The sequence below is a fragment of the Melozone crissalis genome, unplaced genomic scaffold (assembly GCF_028551555.1).
Source record: "Melozone crissalis strain CALT ecotype California unplaced genomic scaffold, PUWL_Pcris_2 ptg000035l_1, whole genome shotgun sequence".
Lineage (NCBI taxonomy): Eukaryota > Metazoa > Chordata > Aves > Passeriformes > Passerellidae > Melozone > Melozone crissalis.
In genome coordinates this window covers 4,159,078-4,175,857 of record NW_026535813.1, presented here as the reverse complement: position 1 = coordinate 4,175,857, position 16,780 = coordinate 4,159,078, and the positions used below count along the sequence as shown (strand labels likewise).

Below are 16,780 nucleotides of genomic sequence, written 5' to 3'. Positions count from 1 at the left end.
GCACTTTGAGATTGGTTCTTACTGAATTTGCACTTGTCAATAAGAGTAAAAGGTATTGGGAGGAAAAGGTAAATATCCTACACGTAGTTTTTGGTATAAAAATAAGCCGCCGCCCCGAGGGAGGTCAGTGTGCCCATGGCTGACTTGCTGTGCGGACCTCTGTCGGGCCGGGAGACAACATTGTAGATAAGAATTAATAAACAACACTGAAGAACTGAAAAACCTGAAGACTCCTTTCGTCCTTTGGAGCGCGGGCTGCCTCAAGGCCATCCTGAGCCTAACCAGGCCAGGACAACAGCCGAGAACGGAGAGGTAGGTCATCTGAGTCAGGTTGTGCTGCCATTTTGCTGGGCTCAGTTCCACACTGGTGCCTGTGCTGCTGCCTCCACCACTCCACTGTGTTTGATGTCAGCCCCGTGGGTCACTGTCACTTTCCCATTGCTCTGCCATGCTCCCTTTAGCTCGGCTCAGCTGGATGGGGCTCAACTCCATTCCTGTCATCTGGGCTCCCCTTGGTTGGACTAGGGGCCACACCCCTGGTCCGCTCCCTGCTGGCAGCCTCCCCACTTGTGCTGCTGTTCAACACGTCAATTTGTGTTTTGCTGTTTTCCCTTCAGCACCATGTCCTGTAGCCATGCTCTATAAAAAACTGGGAAGGGGACTGGTGGGGCAGGAGAAGGACCCAGGTCCACAGGGGCTGATCCTGACAGTCCCTCCACTGGAGAGAGAGAGCAAGACAAAAATGGCACCCACTTCCGTGAGGTGGGGGTCATTTTCATCCCAAAACTATTCCCCCCCAGCGATAATGTAAGTGGTATAGAATAGCAATTTAGATGCACCCACACTACACTAAGCTCCCCCCCCTCCCACCCCCCCCCAACCATGACACACCTCAGTGGAAAAAGAAATATTGGCATCTAAGGAAAGGGGTGGGAGCTCCTTCAGAAGTAATTGGCACCAAAGCACAGCTCCTCCTTGTAGGAATGTGCCCCCTGTTGACAGAGTGACAAAACTATCCTTTGTCCCCTCAAAAAGGAAAGAAGCCCAGAAGTTTCTCTCCTCAATTAGGTGAAAAAGCCACCTCACAGGCCTAGGGGACTTCTCCTCAAACTTAAGGATAGCCAATTGGACAGAAGCCAAAAAGTCCCGCCTGGGCAATTTACTAGAAAAAGAAGTGAACAAAGAAACTAATCACTTTTGTGAGGTGTTTTACCAGGAGCAAGAACCTCCTGCACCGTTCTCAGTTTTTCTCTGTTTGTTATTTTGCCTTTTATTAAACCTTTTTGTTTCCAACACTGCAATAGAAGCCATCCTGCTGGTTTTTATGCCTCCAAGGGTAGCTGACCTCTCTTGGGTGTGTTATAGACTTCCAAGAGCTTATGAGACCTGGCTCGAGGAGGCTACTATAACACCTCCTGGCACCCTGACTGTCAGCTGGATATTCAAAGAGAAAGTCCCCTCCACATAAATGCCACTGATGCTACGCAGAGTAAGTGGGTCTTGCTGGTCACACAGTGAGCTCAAATAAGAAAGCCCACTAGCCCAGGGATCTTGAAAGACATCATGAACTGGCCCAAAAGTGAAAGTTTCATGTTGCAGCTGGCCATTTGTCTCGGTGCAGGGAAGGCTCAAGACCCTCAATATGAGTGTTCAGCAAGCTCCGTTTATTGAAGAGAGCATCGGACACTTATACAGCAAGTAATAAGCTTATGAATATTCTGTAATTTACACCGTCTATTGGCCACACTACAGCATCAGCTCTTCTTCATTCCTTAGGGGTTACATCTCTCTTTTCTCATGTCTCTTTCACTATTTGTTATCATACTACAGCTAGGCTCAAGGACATGCTATCTTGCAGGTGCAAGACTTAGAATTAGCCACGGCATTGTACTTTTCTAATTCTTAGTTACTCTCCTAACAGTTTCAGACTATCGTCATCATTAGAGGAGGAAAATGTGACATGTGCTGAGGAAGCCTCACCATATAATGAGCTACTGGAGAGTGAAAGACCATATACCCTCTTCACTGATGGTTCCTGCCATATTGTAGGGATACATCGAAAATGGAAAGCTGCCATATGGAGTCCTACATGGCGAGTTGCAGAAGCTTGAAGGACAAGGTGGATCAAGTAAGGTTGCAGAGCTGAAAGCCATCCAGTTGGCTTTAGATATGGCTGAACGAGAGAAATGGGCCATGCTCTACCTCTACACTGACTCATGGATGGTAACAAATGCTCTGGGGAGGGGGAGGTAAACTGATGGAAAAAGATCAATTGGCAGCGCAGAGGGAAACCCATCTGGGCTACTGAATTGTGGCAAGACACAGCTGCCTGGATAGAGAAGTTGGCTGTAAAAGCATGTTATGTAGACACGCACGGACCTGAAAGTCAGGCTACTGAAGAACATTGTAACAACAGACAGGTGGATCAAACTGCCAGGATTTGTGTCTCAGATGGATCTAGACTGGCAACATAAGGGTGATTTATGGCTCACTGGGCCCATGACGCCTCAGGTCATCAGGGAAGAGATGCAACATACAGATAGGCTTGTGATTGAGGGGGAGATTTAACCATGGACACCACCTCCCAGGTTATCCCTAACTGTGAAACGCGCTGCAATCAAGCAGGCCTAAGCGGGTAAAGCCCCTCTGGTATGGTGGACAATGATCAAACTATATATAAATATGGGGAGGCCTGGCAGATTGATTACATCACACTCACAGAAACCTACCAAGACAAGAGCTACATGCTTACAGTGGTGGAAACAACCACTGGATGGCTGGACATGTACCTTGTGCCTCACACCACTGTCCAGAACACCATTCTGGGCCTTGAAAAGCAAGTCCTATGGTGACATTGAACCTCAGAAAAAATAAACTTGGACAATAGGACTCATTTGAAAAATAGCCTCATAGACACCTGGGCCAGAGAGCACAATATTGAGTGGGTATATAATATTCCCTATCATGCACCAGCCTTGGGGAAAATTTAATGGTACAATGGACTGTTAAAAACCACATTGAAAACAATGAGTGGTGTGACCTTCAAACATCAGAATCTTCATTTAGCAAAGTCCACCTGGTTAGTTAACATTAGGGGCCCTACCAATTGAGCTGGCCCTGCCCAATCAAAACTACCATGCATGGTAGAGGGGATAAAGTCCCCTTGGTGCATATGAGAAATGAGTTAGGGAAGACAGTTTGGATTAGTGCCACCTCAAGCAAAGACAAACCCATCCATGGGATTGTTTTTCTCAAGGACCTGGGTGCACTTGGTGGGTAATGCAGTGGGTTGGGGAAACATGATGTGTAACACAAGGGGATTTGATTTTTGATTGAGAACAGTCTGTAATGTTGAATTGCATAATATTGGTTGCTGAATGACACTGCCACTGTTTGTCATAACTACCATGGACAATGAATATAGACTGCTCCAGATACATCATCATGGGCTCCTGATGCAGCTTGCAACCAGCTGACAGTACACCAGCCCTCCTGCCCTGAAAGACATTAAGGACATATAGAAGCCACAGTCATGGCCTAAATGAACTCATCAGACATCTTGGAAGGATGGCCATTGACTATGGAAATAATACTTGTGTGTGTGTGTGTGTGTGTGTGTGTGTGTGTGTATAGTGGGGAAAAGGGACTCTCTCTTGCCTCTGAGAATAAAGGGTGTTCCTTTCCAGTCAAGGGAAAGCATTGGGCAGAGAGTTTGTTTGCCATTGTTTTTCATTGTCCCGGACTTGGTGAGTATATTGCATGTAAATCACCCTCTCTTTGTACACTTTTGTTATTAGTATTGTTGCTGTTACTCTTAATTTTCTTATCTCATTGCTATTTCCAGTAGATTGCTCTTATCTCAACCCATGATCTTTGCCTTTTTTGCTTCTAACTGGAGGGGGAGGGGAAGCAAGTGCTGGTGTGGTTTAGGTGGCAGCACTAAATTGGGTAATACCATTCCTAAACCATGACACCCCAATACCCAAATTAGTAATTAATTCTTAAAATTTGAGTCAAATACTTCAAGTCAAGTCTGTTTTTCTCGCAACAGCCAACAGATGCCCTGTTGCGTTGTGATTTCAGGGTTTACCCCAGAACCTCGGGTCCCTCCCCTGATAATTCCCTCCCAGATGTGTGTCACCTCTCCTTTCCCCTGCCGAGTACTGTCTGTCAATCCTGGAATTCCAGAAGGGCGTTGAGTGATTGGCAGATTCAAAGGATGCCCTCTACCCCTGGAGGGGCATTGGACCATCCAGGTGTCCGTTGTACCTTAAGACCTCCTTCTATGTACCTGGTTGGTGGGATTCCTACCCCTTCCCTCCCCCTCTCCCTGGGGTTAAAAGAGCCAGCAACCATGCGGTTTGAGAGTTCTGTTGGAGCTGTTGCCTGTGGGCCAGAATAAAGCTTTGGATCAAAACCCTCCATCAGAACCGACTCCTTTCCTTCACCATCGCCTTAAAGCTTCTCTGCCAAAGGTAAACCCGAGGAGCAGACACTGTTACAGGGAAGCTCCATCCCACAGCCACCGGAGATCCTGCATGCCTGGACTTGCCTCCAAGTGCCCAGCTGCAGCATCCAGCTAGCCAAAAGTGTCTCTGGGGTGAAACCACCACAGTAGCTGCTATTTAGTTCAGCACCAAGGGCCAGACAAGCTCAGGCATGTCCCATCCGGCTATATTGGTATTATTCCAATAATGTCCATAGAGGAAAATCACTGCTTCAGTTTCTATTTGGCAGAGTAGAAGGGCTGATCCTACTTCTAACCCTAAAGAAGGGACTTCTGGTATGCAGTTACAAAAAATAAGTAATAAATACTCCAACCAGAAATAAATGGGCCCTGCCTCCAGCCAGTTGAAGGAAAGCAACAACTGGGTTTACTGGACTGTGTGGGTTCAGTGGCCTTGCACACTGGACTCAAAGCAGTATAAGGCTGTGGTTGACACCAGTGTACAGTGTACCCTAATGCCATCAGGTTACAAAGGAGCACAACCCATCTGTATTTCTGGAGTGATAGGGGAATCCGAACAACTGTCTGTGTTGTAGGTTAAGGTAAGCCTAACTGGGAGTGAGTGGCAAAAGCATCCTATTGTGACTGGCCAGGAAGGTACATGCATCCTTGGCATAGACTATCTTGGGAGAGGGTACTTCAAGGTGGGCTTTTGGTATAACTGCCTTGAGTATGGAGAAAATTAAACAACTATCTACCCTGCCTGGCCTCTTGGAAGAGCCTTCTGTTGTGGACTTGCTGTATGATGCCAGTGTTTTATGGTGCTGTATGTCACCACTTCTGGGGCTACCATATGTCAAAGATATTACAGCAAGAATCACACAAACCAATGAAGCATGAATCGCATGAGAAAGCAGGCAAGTACAGCAGTGATGCAACCAGAGCTGGTTTTGTTACACAACATTCCAACACAACGCACAATTCTGCCTGTTTTGAGTGACCACCATAACAGCCAGACCCCAAAGTCATAGAGTAAATAAACTCAACAGACATTTTTATTGCCATTTTATGGACATTTTACAGGGATGGCCCACAAGACGAAAGGAATTATGTCTGTGTGTATATCAAAGGGTGGGAAGAGTGGTGGTAGTTAATAATGAATGGGATAATGTGGGACCTGAGCATGATGTAAACAGTATGAAATAAGGGGTGGAGATGGTGCTGGATCTGGTTAGGTTGGAGTCAATTTTCTTCATAGCAGTTCATATGGTGCTATGTTTTGAATTTGTGATGAAAACAGTGTTGATAAAACTGGGATGTTTTAGTTCTTGCGGAGCAAGGCTTTGTCCTAGATTGCAAGGCAATGTGTATTCTATTTGCCATCTGCTAGAGGTGTGGCATTTGTCTTCTGTTAATTGGGCAGTTTTCTTTATCTCTTCCACAAACCAATCCTCCCTCTGGGGAAACATCTGCTGTTAATGGGCCATCAAATGTCACTGCATGACCAATAAAAATTACAGCATCCCATTGTGAGATGCTCCGCCCAGAGGGAGGAGCCAAGCATTTCTAACTGGACATAATCAGAGATTTTTGGGACACTAGCACAGCCTTTCCACTGGATTCCCAGAGGAGCAGCTGCCTCTTCCACTGGATCTTCAGAGGAAGACTACACCCTTCTACAAGATCACTGCTTCAACAGAACCACATCTGCCACTCCAGGACTGCAGTCACCATTTCAATTGGACTGCTACCAACACCCTGACCCACAGGGTGTCAGGTCCTATTCTGACTCTGTCAGTGTTGTTTTCTTTTACTGCATTGTTTATTTTTTTAAATTTATTTTTTCTTCCCTAATAAAGAGCTGTTATTCCTGATCCCATATCTTTGCCTGAGAGCCCCCCTTATTTTCAAATTTATAAAAATTTGGAGGGAGGGGGTTTACATTTTCCAATTTAGGGAAGGGTCCTGCCTTCCTTAGCACACACCTGTCTTTTCAAACCAAGACAGATTTACAGTGTCAAGGCCTACTCTTACACACTGCCCTGCCAGTGAATAGGCTGGGGGTGCACAAGAAGTTGAGAGGGGACACAGCTAGGACAGCTGACCCCAACTGACCAAAGGGATATTCTGTACCATATGACATCACTTAGCAAAAAAAACAGGTGAGAGGGTGGGGTGTGTGTTTCCAGTGCTGCTGTTACTCAGGGACTGGCTGTGCGTTGGTCAGATGGTAGAGAGCAATTTGGTTTTTTTGCATCACTTGTTTATCTAGGTTTTGATTTTATTTATGTGTTAGGGTTTTTTTTCTCTTCCTTTTTGTATTGTCTTTATCATCTCAACCCATGAGTTTTTTCACTCTTACCCTTCTGATTCTCTTGTCAGAGGGAGCGATTGGGCAGCTGTGTGGTGCTTATCTGCCTACCAGTGTTAAATCCTGAAAGCAGGACATTTCATATTAAGACATCAGTCCTAAAAAGTAAAATACAATAAACATGTGAGTGGTGTAAATGCATGTCATCTACTTCAAACTGTTTTGTCAGCTCTCTGCTTCAAGATGCCTCATTTTAAATCAGCCTAGACAACTATATTTTTCCTTCTTCTCTCCAAGATTATAAACATGTGGACTATACACTTTTAGATGGGACTAAATACTGCCCAAGAAGTGAAAGGTTGGCAGTTTAAGTTTCAAGTAGGAGCTTCGTGGTCTTTAGAGAAAGGTCCAACAGTCTGTGAGTATTCCCAACTTATCCATAGCCAAAGAAAGTCTCTTCATGAGGACCTTAAGTTACACCCAGAGCTTGCTTACATAACAGTAAGTCCCGCCATTTTACCATGTTCCATGTATATTTATTGTACAAGCACAATTGGTATTAAAATATTTCATTTATATTATAGTACTGAAATTACAGGCATACATTCAACCTTGCAGAAAGTAGACTTAGCTACAATACTTTTTTCTGGAGCGGGAGGCACAATGTAACCAATATGCATGTACTTCATTGCTAATTTGCTGTGCAAGCCAAGGAAATCACTGAATCATCTTTTAACAGAGAATTCATTTTTGTGAAACACGGAAAGAGATGTCTAAAAAAAGATTCATTTTAGTTATGACTTACTGATACTTTTACTCAGCTGTGATATAAAGTTATTTGCAAATATATTTGTTGCACTAGTTACCTTTGTTGTTACTCTGTAAGCCATATAAGCATTCATGCCATCCCCTGTAATAAAATTAAAATACTTGTAAGTTATTTTAATCCCTCCACACACTTTATTTTTCCAAAATACACATTAAATAGCTTTTTATTCACATGCTAAAACTATCAAAAGATAACTAAATAAGGAATTGTACTAACATTTCAGAAGTCTCTAAGAGATAAGACAGACTAACATAATTTAATAGGTTCAAGTAACTTACCAATTTTCTCTGGGACTTATACATTGATTTCTATTTCAAACAAATCTCCATTTGCTTCCTCTTCAATCTAGAAAAATGTATGTCATTTTTTATAAGTTAATGTGCATTAAAGCAACATATTGGTACAAAGATAAGGATATATGTGAAGGAAGAGTCAGTGTGTCTCAATGACTAAAAAGCTCTTCTAGATCTACCATCCAATTTAAAGTGAACATAATTTCACATCTTGGTTTCTCATTTTGAGTCTTCCTGAAAATATTTTAGTGTGGCAACTTCTTCAGACTTGTTGGCCTCAGAGCTTTAGTAAACATTTATCTCAGGGCAATGCTCATTTTATCTCCTCCAATCCTAGCAGGCACGGAGGTTCTAAAATGCTCTCACTTGCAATGTTTCTATAAGCTTCTAATCAAAAGACAGCTATATTCCTCATTATTAATGGTATCTGAGGTTGAAGAGTTGGCGATGAGGAAAGGAACATCTATGGAATTTTCAGATACTTCCCTGAGCTGTGTGATAACAGAATTTCCTAATCTTTTGTGCAATATACATAAGTTTATTAGAACAGAAGTAAAGAAAGACCATGACAGAACAATGTGTCAAGGCTGAGAAGGAAAAAAATTCTGAATGAAATGTCAACTTCTTAGGGAATGTGGGAAAGCAGCCATCAAGTCCCAAGCCAGTCTTATTTGCCAAACCTCACTCATCGGTGACATTTTCTAGGAGCATATTGTAGAATGAATGGTATTTGCCAATGCACAGACTTTGAATGGAATGACAAATGTAAATAGCAAATTAAGTGGTAAAACTATGAACAGCCTTATCTGTTTGTTAGTATGCAGAATAATGCTAACAACAGTTTCCTCAATTTCCTTATTAACAGCAGCTTCAGAAATCTGAGTTAAAACATGTAACATGCTAGCATGAATTAATACACATCTTTAACACATAGCTCAACACCTGTTCCCTTCACACACTTTTGCAATGCCTATCCTGTAGAAATGGAGCATGTTACTCCTCATACTACAGATCTCTCATCACCTAAGCAATGAACACATATGATTTGATGAGTCAAATACATATTAAACACAAAATAAACAGAATAGTTGTTCTCTTGCATACTTCACTTTAACAAGGAGTGTTCCAGTAGTTAGGAACTGCATTAAAAAACCAAAACCTGCAAATAGTAAATACATGCCACATACACAAAAAGACATTTCCATAGTCCTCAAAATATAACTTAAAAATTTTCTCAGTACCTCTTCTCTGTACCTATCAAAAATCACAGGGGCTGTTACACTTTTCTAATTCATTCTGGCAGCTACTAATGTAGTCGGTGTTACAGGAGCGATTCCAGGAGTAGATTCTGGTGAAAGTACTGGATCCCTCACTGGACTGTCCAATGAAACTTCTTCTGTAGCTTCTAGATAAAGATTTTGAGTTCAAAAAAAAGATTTTTTTCATAGAGATATATGTACACCACAAAAGATACCAAGCATGAACATTAAAAAGTGATAATACATAAGTTTAATAAAATAATTTATAAACAACATCCATTTCTCGGTCAGATAATTTAAATATGTCAGTAAATCTAGAGGTGACATCCGAGCTTCTAGTGAAAAATAGGTTTAAGTTAAATTAAGTAGACAATTTTCTCTGCTGCTGCATAAAGTCTTTTGCAGTAGTCACAAACTGCTAAATCATTCATTTCTATATATGATGAAAATAAATGACATTTTTTCCACCACAGACTGCTTTTTTTAGCACCTATGTCAAATGTAGTTTTTGCACTCTGAACAACTGCTGATTGTCATATAGGCATATTGAGCATAAAAGTTATACATATACACCCCCTACCAAAAGCCCACAACTCGTAAAATACAAATATTAGTAGATGAGGAATTCTGACCAGTAAAACAAACTACTTATTTTTACTTTCTTCAGATTGTAGATAGTCCATCTATATTTAAAGAGCATGTATATCTCTGCTCTGCAAACCCTTTATGCTTTCTTTCCTCCACTACTTGATTTTGACCACCAGCAAACCATACATTTCAAATCAAATATTTTAGTTGGAAGTTACCTATAATGATGTGTTGGCTTTGCACAGCCTGGTTTTTAGTAGCAGGAGGGCACAGAGATGGCTTCTCTGAGAAGCTGCTAGAAGCTTCCACCATGTAAGGCAGAGCCAATCCCTGATGGCTCTGAAGATGGAAATGCTGCTGGCAAAGCCTGGGCCAATGAGAGATGATGGTAACGCCTGTGATAACATATTTAAGAAGAAAATCAAAACAAAGGGGGACACAGTGTTTTTTTCTAGGCAGAAAAGAGGAGGAGGTGAGAACATGTGAGAGAAACAACATGAAGACACCAAGGTCAGTGAAGAAGGAGAGGGAGGAGGTGCTCCAGGCACTGGAGCTTAGATTCCTCTGCAGGCCGTGGCAATGACCATGTGTCATGCTTTGAAAGACAGGTGTCTGCCAAGGGAAGTGGGAATCTCCCTTGAAATGGAGAATATGACCCCCTTCCCCCCAAATTGTTATACTTTTGAAATTACGGGGCTTTCAGGCAAAGATATAGGAAAAGGAAAAACAGTTCTTTATTACTATGCATATGGATAACAAGGCAAACAAACATCAACAGCAGCAGCAGCAACAAACAAAACCAGAAACCCAGTAACAGCCTTCACTTAGCTGTCAGGCACTTTCCCCTTTGGTGTAGCTACGATCACAGCTGGCAGGGGTGCTGGTGGCTCCCCGGCCAGGCAGGGCAGTTGTGATGAATCTCCCGTGGCTGCAGGGGGCGCTGTGGTGCACGTTCAGTGGTGTCTATGCACGTGGTAATGGTGGGCGCAGCCGGCAGAAAGGATGGAAAAGGGGCTTCTGTTAGAAACCCTCAAAGGCAGCCGATCCTGGTGCCCCTCTGGATAGCAAAAGGAGGTGTAGCAGGGACTTCAGAAGCAGCAAGCTGGAATGGCAGGGATGAGCAAAATCACAGAGTGGTAGATGAGATGTATTCAGAAGCTCCACAGCTGTAGCTGGAACCGCGGGACTCCTGGCAGGCAGGGGGTGCAGGGCTAAAGTGTAGCAAAAACCTGGAGCAGTGGCAAAGAAATGGGGGGGGGGGGGGGGGGGCTGAGCAGTGACAGCCCGGCTCCTGAAAACAGCAGGAAGAGGTTCCCTGGGAGGGGGAAAGAGCTCAGGATTCCAGGGTTTCCCGTGAGGCCCCTGAGTAGATGGTGAAAATCCATTTTTTAGTGAGGTAGGGTGTCACAGACATCTTTTTGTGAAAATCCTTTTCTTTAGGATTTTTCTCTTCTGAGGAGCTGACGCCTCAGAAACAAAATGTAAACAATGATTATCTGCTGCTGTGGAATGCAACAGGTGGATCCGTGATTGGTCTCTTGCGGATGTTTTGATTTAGTGATCAGTCACGGCAGAACTGGCTCTCGCTCTCTGTCGGATCAAGCTGCCTTTGTTATCATTCTTTTCTATTCTTAGCTTAGCTAGACTTCTGAGAACTTTTCCTTCTATTCTTTTTAGTCTAGTTATAATGTAATATATATATAATAAAATAATAAATCAAGCCTTCTGAACATGGAGTCAACATTCTCGTCTCTTCCCTCATCCAAGAACCCTTGTGACCACTGTCACAGTAGGGTATTAATAATGCTATAGATTAGTAATGCGATGGTTGACTCACAGTTAAAGAGAGAATATTAAGTATATGTTAAGAGAAGTTTTGTAGATGTATAGTTATGTTTCCCCTCCCCTTTGCATTGTTATCACAGGATGGCCTTAGTAGTAGGGGCATTTGGGAGGGTCAGCTTGTTGCTATGGTTGCACCTGACCTGCAATCAAGATGTAAGAAAGTGACTTCCACCACTGGATAGCGAAGAAGGAGTCAATTGACAAGACTTTGAGAGGGGCTAGAGATATAAAGGGTGGAACATCCATTTTGTGGATGAGCACATGGTGATGGAGTCCTTTGCTCCTAGCGCTGTATTTTTCTTTATTCAGTCTTCTGTTGCATTTTTGATAAGGTTTTAATAAACCTTTTACATTTTTTGAAAGAGAGTATCGTTTCTCGCAATAAGGTCCCAGTTCAATGGCTGCTCTCTAAGGACGGAAGGAGGAGGACAGGGCTGGGCTCCAGCAGCAGCAGAAGCAGCAGCGAATACTACCCCCAGTAAGCAGCAACTCCACCATTGTCCTTCAAAGCTGAGAGCAAGAGGGCTAAGAGCTGTGCCCAGCCCCCTTTTCCCCAGCCCAATTCTTGTGGTATCTCAGACCCTCCAAGAGAAACCCTCCAGGTAAGGAGTAGTCAGCCGCAACCTTTCCAAGGCAACTTCATTTGTCTCAAGTATCCAGTCGTTAGTGTCTCTTAGCAATATATGGGAGAAAATTCCCAGAGAGAAAGAAACAAAAGGAAAATCCTAAACTCCAACACCATGGTGAAGCAGGCTGTCCGCTTGCAGCCCAAGGAGGTCCACAGGGAATGCAGAGATCCACCCACAGCCCGTGGGGGAGGTACTCATGCTGGAGCAGGTGGATGCCTGGAGGAGGCTCTGATCGAGTGGGGGACTCAGTCGAGAGAGGGGGCCCTGACTGCATCTCACACCCCAAGCTGCCACCCCACCCCGCTGAGCTGGCAGCGCTGGGGGCAACAGCTGGCACTACGCCCGCGTATGTCCCCGTTCCATGTCTGCTCGGTCCCATGCTGCAACTGACCCCGCCCCCATCCCCAGCAGCATCGCACGTGAAGTACCCCACGCACCCTGAACCGCCACAGTCTCTCGCCGCCTGCAGCCCCTGCTGTCTGCGGCCCCGCCACCAGTGGCTCCACACCTCCAAATCCCCTGGTCCACAAGCGTGGCCCTCACTGCCAGCAGCACACACCAGCAGACCAGGGCCCCAGGGCCTCTGACTGCTGTGGTTAACCCTGTCAGGTCAGCACCACCCCTCCTCTGCACAACAGAAACAACCTTCGATCTCTGGCAGAGCCAAGCGCAAACTACGCTCTGCACACCCCAAACTGCCACACTCTGTGCACAGCAGTATGGAGCTGAGCATACTAACACGTGTATATAGAGCTATGCACACCAATGTGTGCAGTGTTATACACATTAACACACGTACATTTCACACAGAGCTATACTCACACTTGCAGAGCCTGTGCACACTCACAGAGTATGTACACAGACTTAATTATACCTGAGTGTGCACACAACATGAGTACACTTTAGTACATGAAATAAACAGGGCCAGGAGACTTCTTCTCCTTTTTAATGCCTTTATTAAAAGTGATCAGCTCAGGATTGGGCATCTCGGCAGGACTGCAGTCCCCGTCGTGTTTCCCAGGGCGACTCAGAGGAGGAGGATATGCGCAGCTCTGTCCACTAGGGGCAGAGCTGGGGGATCCAGTCCTTGTGGGAGCCTTTAGGGCGTGGTGTCCCTGTCAGATCTTAGTCCTCCCAGCTCAGTCGGCCCGGTCTCACCGCCGGGGATGACTCCCATGGTCAGGGCGAGAGGGACTCCGAAGGTGTTCCACATCTCTGCAGGCTCAGCACTCGGCTCCTCACGTCCAGACATCACTCCAGTCTCTCAACTCTTATTTGGCTCGTTGTTTTTGGGGTTTTCTCTGTGCATTTGGAGCCGTAGTCCCCCAGTGCCTTCTGGTCCTTGAGTCACTTTGCATAACCCCCCCCCCCACCTTCTCAGGTGTCTTCACTATTCTGGGAAAGGTACAACTTAGCCTTGGACAAGGCTCTGCTAATACAAAAGGAGCGATTAGCCACAACGACAAAACACGCAGAACTTCGGCAGCTACAGTGGTCTGGCTGCCTTTTTGTAACTTTTTCTCACAAAAAAAATATTAACCGAATTTTTGTTCATAACAGCACATCTATGTGCATAGTGCTATGCACACTAGCACACATGTTCACTTACATCTGGGTACACTAGAAAACTTATGTGCATGCAGATATGCATACTAGCACATATGTGCACAGCACCTGTGTGTACACCCGGGGCTATGCACACTGGCACACGTGCACAGCACTCTCTAGAGCCCTCTTGGCCCTGACCCCCTTCAGGCATCTCTCCTTGTGGGATCACGATATGGTGAGGATGGGGGCAGGAGGGGGAAGCAAAACATGCTATTATAAGTTTTATTTTTTTAGCTCTCTTCCTCACACACTTTTAAGATAGGTTTGGTATTTTTGCAGGCAATACAAGGCCCTATAGAACCACGTCTTTGGGGACAATTTATTGGTCACCTCCCTTTGGTGAGGTTCAGAAGGGGGGGCAATGAGATAATTAAAAAAAGGGCAACTTAGAAATCTCTTTCCTAGTAGAGAATCTGTGCTGGAAAGAGAATATTTGTGGTGGACAGTGAGTTCCTTCTCTGAACAAACAAGAAAGGCTAGACCAGTTTTGACATGAGAAATCTCAGACTGAAAGAGGGAAAGGTAATTTCTTAGAGCTCTTCTGAGTTATACATGGAAAAAATATCCAAGGTTTTGACACTCAAGCTCTTCTCTTAACCTGAAAGAGAAGTAGCACTTTTCCAGTGTTTAAGTTGAGTGGAAAACAACTGTTCTGTGCTATACTTAATCTTAGTGTAACACAGAGAAAAAGATAGAAGGTGGCAAAAGAAAGGAAGAAAATGCAGCACTCCTTTAAGCCGATGCTCGTACTTGGCCTCTGTGTTTTTTCAAGAACAATTACCTAAAGAAACAGCAGTTTTTGTCTAAAATCTCTTCAGCATTATGGATTCGAAGTAGGCAGCCCAAAACTTCTAGCTAAAGGAGTTCAAAGCATGACAGATGTTCTAACAGGACTCTGCTTGCAGGAAACAGAAGAATATAACATGTTTGGTAAATATAACCCTCCCACCTCTAGCACGTGTGGGATCTCAGCCTCTCAGAACTGGGGTGCAGGGTGAACAAGACCACCCCTGGGGGGCTCGGGAGTCCTGGAATGTTGCCAGAAATGTCTGGTGGCTGGACTTTGATCCCACATGGGAGATGACATCAGTATGAGGATAGGAGGATTTCACTGGGGTGAACGGTGAAGGGATAAGTTAATTGGAGTGTGAGATAAAGGGTTTAAGATTTCTGTACAGGGGGGTCTAGAGAAGTAAGATGGAGGAATTGGGGCGTGCCCTTCTCCTTCTTCTTCTTCTTCTTGGCCTCCATCTTCTGTGGTGATGTTGGCACTCTGGGATTGGACCTTACTAGGGGAACACTGGTTAATAAGGGTAGAGGGTATTGGAGAAAAATGATAAATATTGTATACGTAACTCCAAGTATAAAGATAGATGACCGCCCCAGGGGCTCTCAGTGTGTGCCCATGGATGACTGCTGAGCAGAACTCTGTCAGGCCCAGAGAAAATCTTTTAGATAAGCATTTAATAAACACCGAGACCGAGAAAAGATCTGAAGTCCCTTCTCGTCCTTTGGAGCGCGGGCGGCCCAAGGCCATCTTCGGGCTTTTCCAGACCATCTAAACAGCCCAAAATCCGACAAGTGGCGTCCGCTGCGTGGGCTATCTCCCACCAAACCTTTCGGGGGGGGGGGGGGAAAGCCCTGAAGAGCTGAAGAGCCAAGAGGACAGCACTGATAACTCCTGAGGAGAGAAGCCTGAAGAAAGAAAGAAGAAAAAGAAAAAAACCGGCCAGGAGAAGCTGCAAAAATCAGCAGTCACTGAAAATTCCATCTCTCAGCTTCTGCCGAAGACAGTTCGTAGCAGAGCGGCCTGGACTGGGACCAGAAAGGCGCCTCTGGATCCATCCCTCGTGATCTGCTGGACGGAGACTGAGGGCTTTCAGACCACTCTGACGACAGATTCGGTAAGAAGGCCAAAATAAGATCATGGGGGCCACACTCTCCCAGGAACAACGGGAAATCTTGTCCACCTTACAAGGTGTGGCTGAATTATATACAGAAGGGATCCCAAAGAAAGAATTAAAGCAGTTATTACTATGGGCAAGACTCAATTACCCACTAGCAGAGACATGCCTGTTGTTTGAAGTGGGGTTTTGGCAAGAAATTAATAGGCACCTGTATGTCTTAGCAACGAAAAAAGATGAGACAGCGTTAAAGCTACTCTCACCAGCAAGAATCATGTTACAAGGTATCTCAGTGCAGTCTAAAAGACTGGAAAAGCAGCGAAAAGCTGCGGTACCCTCAGAAGAGGGGGCAGAGCGAAGCTCCGGGAAAAAATTAGCTCTGGCTTTAAAAAGCCAGGGGGAAAGGGCTCTCGAGGAGAGAGAGCAGAAAATAACATTAAACCTCCTGGTCGAAAAACGCAACAAACCCCAAGAGCGTCCTGAAACTCCAGAGAGTGTAGAGGAGTCAGGAGCGGAAGGGGGGGAGCAGGAAGATAAGGGATCGGGGGGGGGGGCGCTTGTTCGCGGTGGGCAAAGCGGCGACACAGCGGTGGCGGCAAACGCGGGCAGCGCGGGAGAAGAGGAGGAGACGCGCGCGGAGGGCGAAATTCGTAAAAACCGGGGTGCGGACTCACATACCAGCGCGGGGGCGGCGAACGCAGGCGGCGGACTGGGGGAAAACGTGCAGCCCCAGAGGGCCAACCTGGCGAGACGCAGGAGGCGCGCGGTTGTGACGTCAGACCCGGTACGGAGGTCGACTCGGATTGCGGCGCGAGCCAGAGTACCGAAGGGAGGGGTGAACACAGCGTCAGAGGAGGAGGAGGTAGACTCAGGGACAGACCGAGGAGAGGGGACCTCGGAGGTGGAACGGGGGGGAGAGGATGACGTCAGCTTGGGAGACACAAGGAGCGGCTCGGAGAGCACGCATGCGCAGAAAGTAGGGCGCGGGCGGAGCCGAGCCCGGTCCCCTGTGACGTCTCGGGTGAGGAGGGGCCGTGTTAGGGATTCTACGTCCCGGGGCTCCACAC

At 45.5% G+C, this 16,780-nt stretch overlaps 1 pseudogene; it reads right to left on the bottom strand.

The window, feature by feature from the left end:
• LOC128941399 (sorting nexin-2-like) overlaps positions 1–16,780 on the bottom strand; it is a 99,311-nt pseudogene that overhangs the window by 76,172 nt on the left and 6,359 nt on the right.